This window comes from Nelumbo lutea, chromosome 4, assembly GCF_056320005.1.
Source record: "Nelumbo lutea isolate HS-2025 chromosome 4, American lotus-T2T, whole genome shotgun sequence".
In the NCBI taxonomy this organism is placed as follows: Eukaryota; Viridiplantae; Streptophyta; class Magnoliopsida; order Proteales; family Nelumbonaceae; genus Nelumbo; species Nelumbo lutea.
The window spans coordinates 88,249,312-88,257,154 of NC_142687.1; the positions used below are offsets into that span (position 1 = coordinate 88,249,312).

Below are 7,843 nucleotides of genomic sequence, written 5' to 3' on the forward strand. Positions count from 1 at the left end.
AAGATACAATAGTCAATTATTGAAAACATTGTAACTATTATATATGTATTTACACATTAAATAGATACAAAAAAATAGAGTAATAATTAAAATTATATAGAAAATATAATATGCAGATAAAGATCATATGGGTGCGAAAAAGAAGTTAATAAATTAAAGAACATACATAAAATAAGATGATCAAATGCCAATGGGTGTTAAATTAAAACACGAAAAGAACATCAACCACAACTATAGATGGATTAAAATATTTATATATTTAGTTATTTACATATGCAATGTACTTATATATCTATACTACTAATAAAAGAGCGAGTAACACTATTTTTTGGAATTTTAATTGGACATGTACTACCCCTATTTGTCTAACCATGTAGTTAGAAAGTGAAGGACAAGTTCGTAATTTTCCAAATATCATTATAGCTCTTTCTCCCTTAGACCCTCACCCAATTGGTTTCTCGCCTAGAACTGAGAAGGAAGACCCTGTCTCCCACTACTTCCGAATATCATTGTGGCTCTTTCTCCATCAGACCCTCACCCAATCGGTTTCTCTCTTAGAATCGAGAAAGAAGACCCTGTCTCCCATAAAGTCTCCCACTATTTTGTTTCATTTGAGTGAAGTGAACTCAAAGTCTATTAGGTTTGCAAGAGAGGGTAAAGAAAGTGGAATTTAAAGTGCTCTCTGGACTCAAAAGAATTTGCTAAAACCCTAAAAACCTACAAGTTTTTTCCTACTGCACCTATTCAAGCTCGATAGACCGGACTACAATGGCAACCGCCCCATTGGATGAAGAAACATCAAAGAAAGCTCTTCGCCATGTTAAAATCATATGATATTTTCGCCTCCTAATTGTATTTATTTATTTATTTTTGCACCTGGGGGTAATGAATTTGAATCTGTTGCAAAACCATTTGTATCTTCTCCTTATAGGTTGAGTTCTACTTCAGTGATAGCAATCATCCTAGGGATAACTTTCTTAAGAAATCGGCGAGTGAGAGTGAAGATGGCAGTATCCTTTTAAGTGAAAATGTTACCATTTTGTTGCCAAATTTGAGTTTCATTTGCTTAGTTAACTTTGTTGTCTTCTCTGCTCTATTGACCCTGACTAAAATTTTAGTGGTTAGTTTGGCATTAGTATGTTCTCTCGGATGAGAAGCTATCTCGATTTGGGTGATGTAAAGCCGGACGACGTGTCGGAAGAGACTGTAAGGGTCGTCGTTGAAACCCTAAGAAATTCTGCTTCCCTTAAAGTTTCTGAGGATGGTGAGCTTTTACTCATACGATATCTATGCTATTTTCCCCTTTTTTAGGAGTGTAGGGATGTATCAAACTCGTCTCTTTTTTTGTTTTTTTTTTCTTTGACAATTATTACCAAGAAATTCATTTCCACTGTAATCCCCCTAAACTACTATTTCATGCTTTCTTGCATTAAACATGAACACCGGTATAAATGTTTAAGGAATATAGTGTGCCCAATTCCCTGTTTTTGCATTGTATCATACATCTGTGTTCTTAGTCTTGGCTACTTCGTGTACCATATGATTTGGTGCCACTAAACATAGTAAATGGTGGATCCACATCCTATATCCTAGATGTGCACTGTGGATTTTCCTATAATTGTTACATCATATGAAGATGGGATTGAATCTAAAACTCAGATTCTTTTATACTGCATTAAAGGTATGTTGGACTTCATAACCTTGCCTCATGCTTCATGCCAGCTTTTTTTCAACCTCCCCAAAGTTGGTTCTTTTAGTTTTTTTTTCTTTTCAACTAGGATTGAATAATTGTTTAGTGGCTATTTATTTGCAATTATATGACTGTTGAAGCTGGAGTAGTATTTTTAAGTTTTCCTATGAACAGATAAATGATTGAAAGAAAATTGATCAGAAGGGGAATGGTGTAAGTGGATATCTTCCATAAGTAAACTGCATGGCGTATGTTATCCACTAGCTTGGGTATTATTAAAATGATATCAAAACTTTACAACACTCCCAAGATATATGAGATATCAACAATTATCTATGAATCGAACAATATTTAATACCTATCAATGTTTACTTATTTAATATTCTCTTGATCTATTTCCTCCTAGTCCTGTTGATAGTTTTAACAATATTATAGCTCTATTCTTGCTACCATGATGTCGGTTGAGTGGTTATAAGTTTTTCGTTTTCCATATTTATGTGTTGACCTCTTATGATTTTAGTTTCCGGCTAGGGACAAGGCCCAAGATAATTGACCGGATTGCAATTACCAAACCTCTGGGGAGGGAAGGTTTCAGCAATTTAATCCTCCTTAACCGGATAGAATTTGTTGAGTTGAATTTCGGACAATTAGATATCATTTTCATTTGCAGTATACTATTCCATCCCAATATTTTCAAAATGTTGTTGACCCGGGTCCAATTACCACCTTTCTGGGTTCTATTTACACCTGTTCAATTCAGGAACTAATCTCCATCCCGTATTCTGGGTCCATCCATCACCATCCCGTTATTTTATTTTGCAAAAAAAAAACCGTTCATTATTCAATCATGTCCTTGTTTGCCACAAAACATTATTAAATTCCTTTTAATTTTCATACTTTAATCATTATCATTATAACCTCTCACGTACAATGCACATGCACTCTTACTAGTGTATATATATTAAAAAAAATAAAATTTAATCATCTACGCGTACAGGTACAAACAGAGAGAATGTGCATGTGTAGTCTTTACTAGGTATTGTAATACGAAACAATCAGAGAAAAAAAAAGATTTAAGACCGGTTTTCAATAAGAAACCAACAAGAAATGAAGCGTGAAAAAACTTACAAGGCAGAAATTGAGGCCCGCAGTGATAGACATCAAAGTCTTGAACGTCAATTGAAGGCATGCCAAAACCCAAAACCTTGGGTCTGAGATAATAATGGGTCAACTCTTCGTCAGTTGCAATTCCATTTCTTTTTGTAGTATGTACTCCTATCACTGACTTCCACTTCCACTTATTGCAGTTCCAATTCTAAGATGACGATGATCAGTTGAGTTGAGTTATATATAAGGTAGGCCTACATAAACCCCAAACAAATGACATCGGAATGGATATAAACCATTTCGATTCCGATTTGATTTCGATTCTGATTTCAACTGTGAACCAAATTGACCATAAGTTGTAATTGATGTTCCCTAAATTAATGTGGCTGCAGCTGTCGCTGTAGGGGTGTAAATACTTTCTCGAAATTGGATGCCCCATCTCGGGTTTTTGGGTCAGGTCATATTATCCGATTAAAACGGAAATAATTCGGATCACCCCAACTCGATATTGTATGTTATTTATAAATCTGTTTATATTGTTTTATTGTAATTTTTTATAAAATATCATGTATATATATATATATGATGAAAACAGTTGAAAAAATATTTGTCCTTTTATTTCTCTTTAAGGGCTGAACAAGTCTAACTGTCAATCGATCATTTTAAGGGCTGCCTACTTTAGCCTCTTTTAGTAACTTATCTAGAGAGCTTCAAGCTACTGTACCAGCTTAGCTGAATCTTTAGCTCAGCCCTCCCACAACTGCTTCTGATCTTCTAAGGTGGACCCACATGGGCAACTTATAAGGTATATTTGAACAAGCTTAGTTGATTAAGCTATATTTGAACCAGTTTAGTGTTGCTTCTCTTAGGCCCCATGTGTTTTTCAAGTAAATATGGGGAGGGGGAGTTGGTCAACATGAAAGTAATTCTCGTTGACCAACAACACCAGATTCTTTTTAGTTTTTTTTTTCAATAAACCACGGGTCTCATGGTAAATGACTTTTCCCCGGGTATCACTTGCCAGCTAGACCTGTTCATGGGCCGGGCCAGGCTTTGCCTCTTTATCAATAGAAAATGTCTAGGCCCGAGCCCAAGCCTGACACTTATATAAGGCCCAATGCCCGAGCCTGACACTTCTATTTTAGTGTAATTTAATAAACTAATATTATATTCATTTGATAAAAATTTAACAAATTAATATATTAATTCATATTTTTTGAATAGTAAATTAATATTTGATACTAATTTAATAAATAAATACATGTTATATATTTATTATATATAAATAGTGTATATTTCCATTATATATAATAGTATTGGGCTGGGCTTATTTGAGAAAGCCCGAGCCCGACCTGAAAAATATTTGGGCCTGGAATTTAAAGCCCGAGCCTAAGCCCGCTGGCCCATTGAACTACCTGACCCATCAATAGGACTATTACCTACCCATCGACCAAATGGCGATGGATTTTTTATGGGTGAAGCATTCATTGTTTAACTTACCTATGAAACAAAAGAACATGGCTGATTGCACTTACCCGGGTAACCTTACCTAGGTAAATGAAAAACAACTGGGATCTTACATGAAAGTGTAAAATGGATGTTTATTTGAACAAAATGATTAAAACTAAAGAAGCAATTGAAATGTTGATTTGAAATAAAGAAAATAAAAAATAAAATAAGACAATACAAAGTAGGGTATGAGACTCTTTTGTAGAAAGTTAACAAAAATAACAAAAAGTAGGAAATTGTAGAAGATATAGAAATTACAAAAAAATACAATAAAAGGAGGAAAATAAAAAATACAAAACAAAAGTTGCAAGAAATATAACAAAAAATGAGGAAATATAGAAAAACAACTATTTAGAAAGATTGACTGGACTGACTGGTTGAATCATGATCCAAGACCTCGCCAGTTCAGTCCTATCCTAAATTCCTTCACAAGGTACACGTGATTAAGTGCAAATTCTATTACTTTCTTGCTCTTAGCTTCCCTACTTCCTTGTAACCAGTTCGAAGTGCCCAACCCAGTTCCAAACCACTAGATATTCTGATTTCGTTTGTCTTGCAGATTGGCCTGTCGACCTCAGCATCTCTCCGTCCAAGCTGTCATCCAGCAAGGTCGTGAGCAATCTGAGCATCATCAGAATTGATATTGAAAATATTTACAGGATGGTTGAACTGCTGACCTAGAAACCGGTGGCCAAAGTAGTTCCGTTCTGTGTCAAGTTTTAAAATATTGCTAGAAAGAGTGGTCATTGCCGTCCACAATATTGAGAGGGGATCATCATAAAAATGATGACCAATCAGGGTGTGAGATATATCAAAATTCCTTTGGGGAGGAAGGGATGGGGATATTGTATTGGGTAGTGGGCACGTTGCATACCATGAATTTATTTGTTTTTCTTTCAAACTCTTGCTCTAAATATGTAGAGAATAACAGAATATGCACGCAGTTACATGTGTAAATAATAATAATAATAATAATAATAATAATAATAATAAAAGTTTAGAAAATTTTGCCTGAACCTAGTCCAATTAAAATTATATAAGATCTAGGTGAAAATTTTTGAACAATTGTAAAAATATGCATTTAAGTCCAACTCTATTAAACTAATGTTATAGTGGGGTAAATTTATGAAAATGTTCATGTTTTGATTTTTTTTTTGTCCATCTTTCTTCTATCTTTGGACTTTTGACACAAACAAGTGGTGGCAATGTAAACTCACCTTGGTCTGTTCAGTGGTTTGGACACCATTGATGGAACATGGGCATTTTCATAATTTTATTTTTCACCGTTAACTTTAGTATGACAGAGTTGGACTTAAATGTATATTTTCAAAAGTTCAGATATTAAAGTGGCATATTTGAACATCTCTCTAAAGTGAGACTATCCCAAAGTATAAGATACCTATTTGTAATTTATAAAAAAAAAAATGCATAAGCTTGGATCAGGCCCACCAATCTTTTTCGTCACCTATACAAAGTTTGTAAAAGTTTTCTTACCTTTCTCTTCCTTTCCCTACTTTTTCCTTTATTGCTTAAAGGAGCATTATAAACAATTCGTTCAACAGAGAACATAGTCAAAGCAATTAGTAGGTCTCATAGAGTGTAAATGGTCTATTCCAAGCAAGACAAAGGTCTAAGTAGAGATTAAGGGCTTAGACATGTGATCTGGAAACCTCAGATTTGGTCTAATCTATCCTGAACTGAAACTGAACCAACCTGGGTTACAATGTAGCAATGTAGCACAAATGCACAAGTTATAAGACTATAGTATGTGTATAGGCTAGTGGTTGACAGTTAACCACCTTTGCTGACATGGCATAATTGCTTGAAAAATAGGGATGCAAATGGATCATATCGGATTCGAATGAGGGTATATTTGAATATGATCCGACACTGTTCGTGTATGATCCAATCCGATAAGATAGAACTCGATTTGAATTTGAATCCCATTGGTAAGTCAGATGTTCGGATCTGATCTGATCCGACTTGTTTTCTTTAAAAATAATAAATTATTAATATATATATATTTTTAATTATTTTCGTCATATATATATACATGTTTTTTATAAAAAATAAATAATATAACAAATTTATAAAAATATAATATAAATAAATAAATAACATATCTATGTATTATACATATATTTATATTTATAAATATATAATATATATCAGATCAGATAAGGGTGATCCGAATTCGACCAAATAGGATCGGATCTCGGATTTGATCATGATCCGATCCATTTGCACCCCTCTTGAAGATTCAATAAACTCCATCATCTAAAAGAAGAGTCCTAATTTCTCCCCACAAAGTATACCTCGCACCAACCTCACAACAGTTGCAACCACACACTAAGAATATTTGTAGTGTTTGTTTGTTGTCATTTATGAGAAGATATTCGCAATGTAAGGTTGGTGAGAAACATGCTTTATCAAGAACAAATTCAAATACTAAAAAAATTATTCACCATCAAAATTAATTAAATTACGCTTGGCTTGATTCCTCATTTCCTCTACAAATATAGAGTGTAATCCCTTTTAGAATCCAATCACATTTTTGTTTCTCCCTATCACCCTTGGCCACTCCACAAATCTTTGGAGAATTCCAACTATTGCTGATTTATGCCTTTACTAGGGTTCCTTGGTGAGCAAAACCTCCATACACCCGGACTCACTTTACATACAGTAAGTTGGTAGGCGAACATAAAGTTAAAATTCTTGAATCTTCTTTTATTCTACACTAAGTAGAGTAAATCACAAATACACCACATTGGTTTTGTGTATGGTCCCCACACACTTTGACGTTGTCATACAGGATTTGGATTAGGTGGGACCCATGGTTGAGATTATAGAAAAGCAAGTCAAAGTCATTTGTGGATGAACTCTCAACCATTCGATTTATTTGAAATGGGAGCTCGGTGTCAAGTAGGCCAGGAATAAGCGGTCCTTCCCATATCAATGCTTTCCACGTAATTTTCAAGCAAATTAGTGATTGGACCGTTGAGCTTGGAAATCGTCCAGTTCCGTTTTACCCCTTGCTCCTTTGTTTAAAAATTGTTGATTTGGTAGTGACCCATTCACATAGCCAGTCGAACTGTTGTATGGTTAAATCTGAGCAGCGGTTTTGCCTTTTTTTTTACTTTAGTTATTTTTTATTCTTTTTAATTGCAATGGGCCATCCATTCAGATAAGACGATTGAATTGCTGATTTAAAAACTGGTGGCGTAAGTGGTTTTAATTCCGAATCCATTTTTAAAACATTGACTTTCTATGAGATTAGGGGTGGTCACTAGCTGAGCCTTTTACGAGCTATTTAAGCATGGCTCAACTCGATTTAAACCGAGCTTCAAGTTGAATTCAAGCTTGATATATAGGCTCATTTGCTAGTGGAGCCGAGCTTAAGCGTAATGAAGCTCGGCTTGTGAGACTCACAAGCTTAGTATTAAACAAATAATTTTTATTATATATGCATACATATATACATACATACATATAATAAATAATCTTATTATATATAATAATATATTTTTTATGTATAAT

The 7,843-nt window shown here is 34.1% G+C and overlaps 1 long non-coding RNA gene across 1 annotated transcript; it reads left to right on the top strand.

Moving 5' to 3' along the window:
* Nucleotides 1–873: 873 nt before the first annotated feature.
* LOC148861621 (uncharacterized) lies at nucleotides 874–3,413 on the top strand. The gene is made up of 4 exons (XR_016094960.1): nucleotides 874–1,010; nucleotides 1,119–1,264; nucleotides 2,998–3,045; nucleotides 3,190–3,413. It is a non-coding gene; the product is annotated as an uncharacterized LOC148861621 (long non-coding RNA).
* Nucleotides 3,414–7,843: the final 4,430 nt, after the last annotated feature.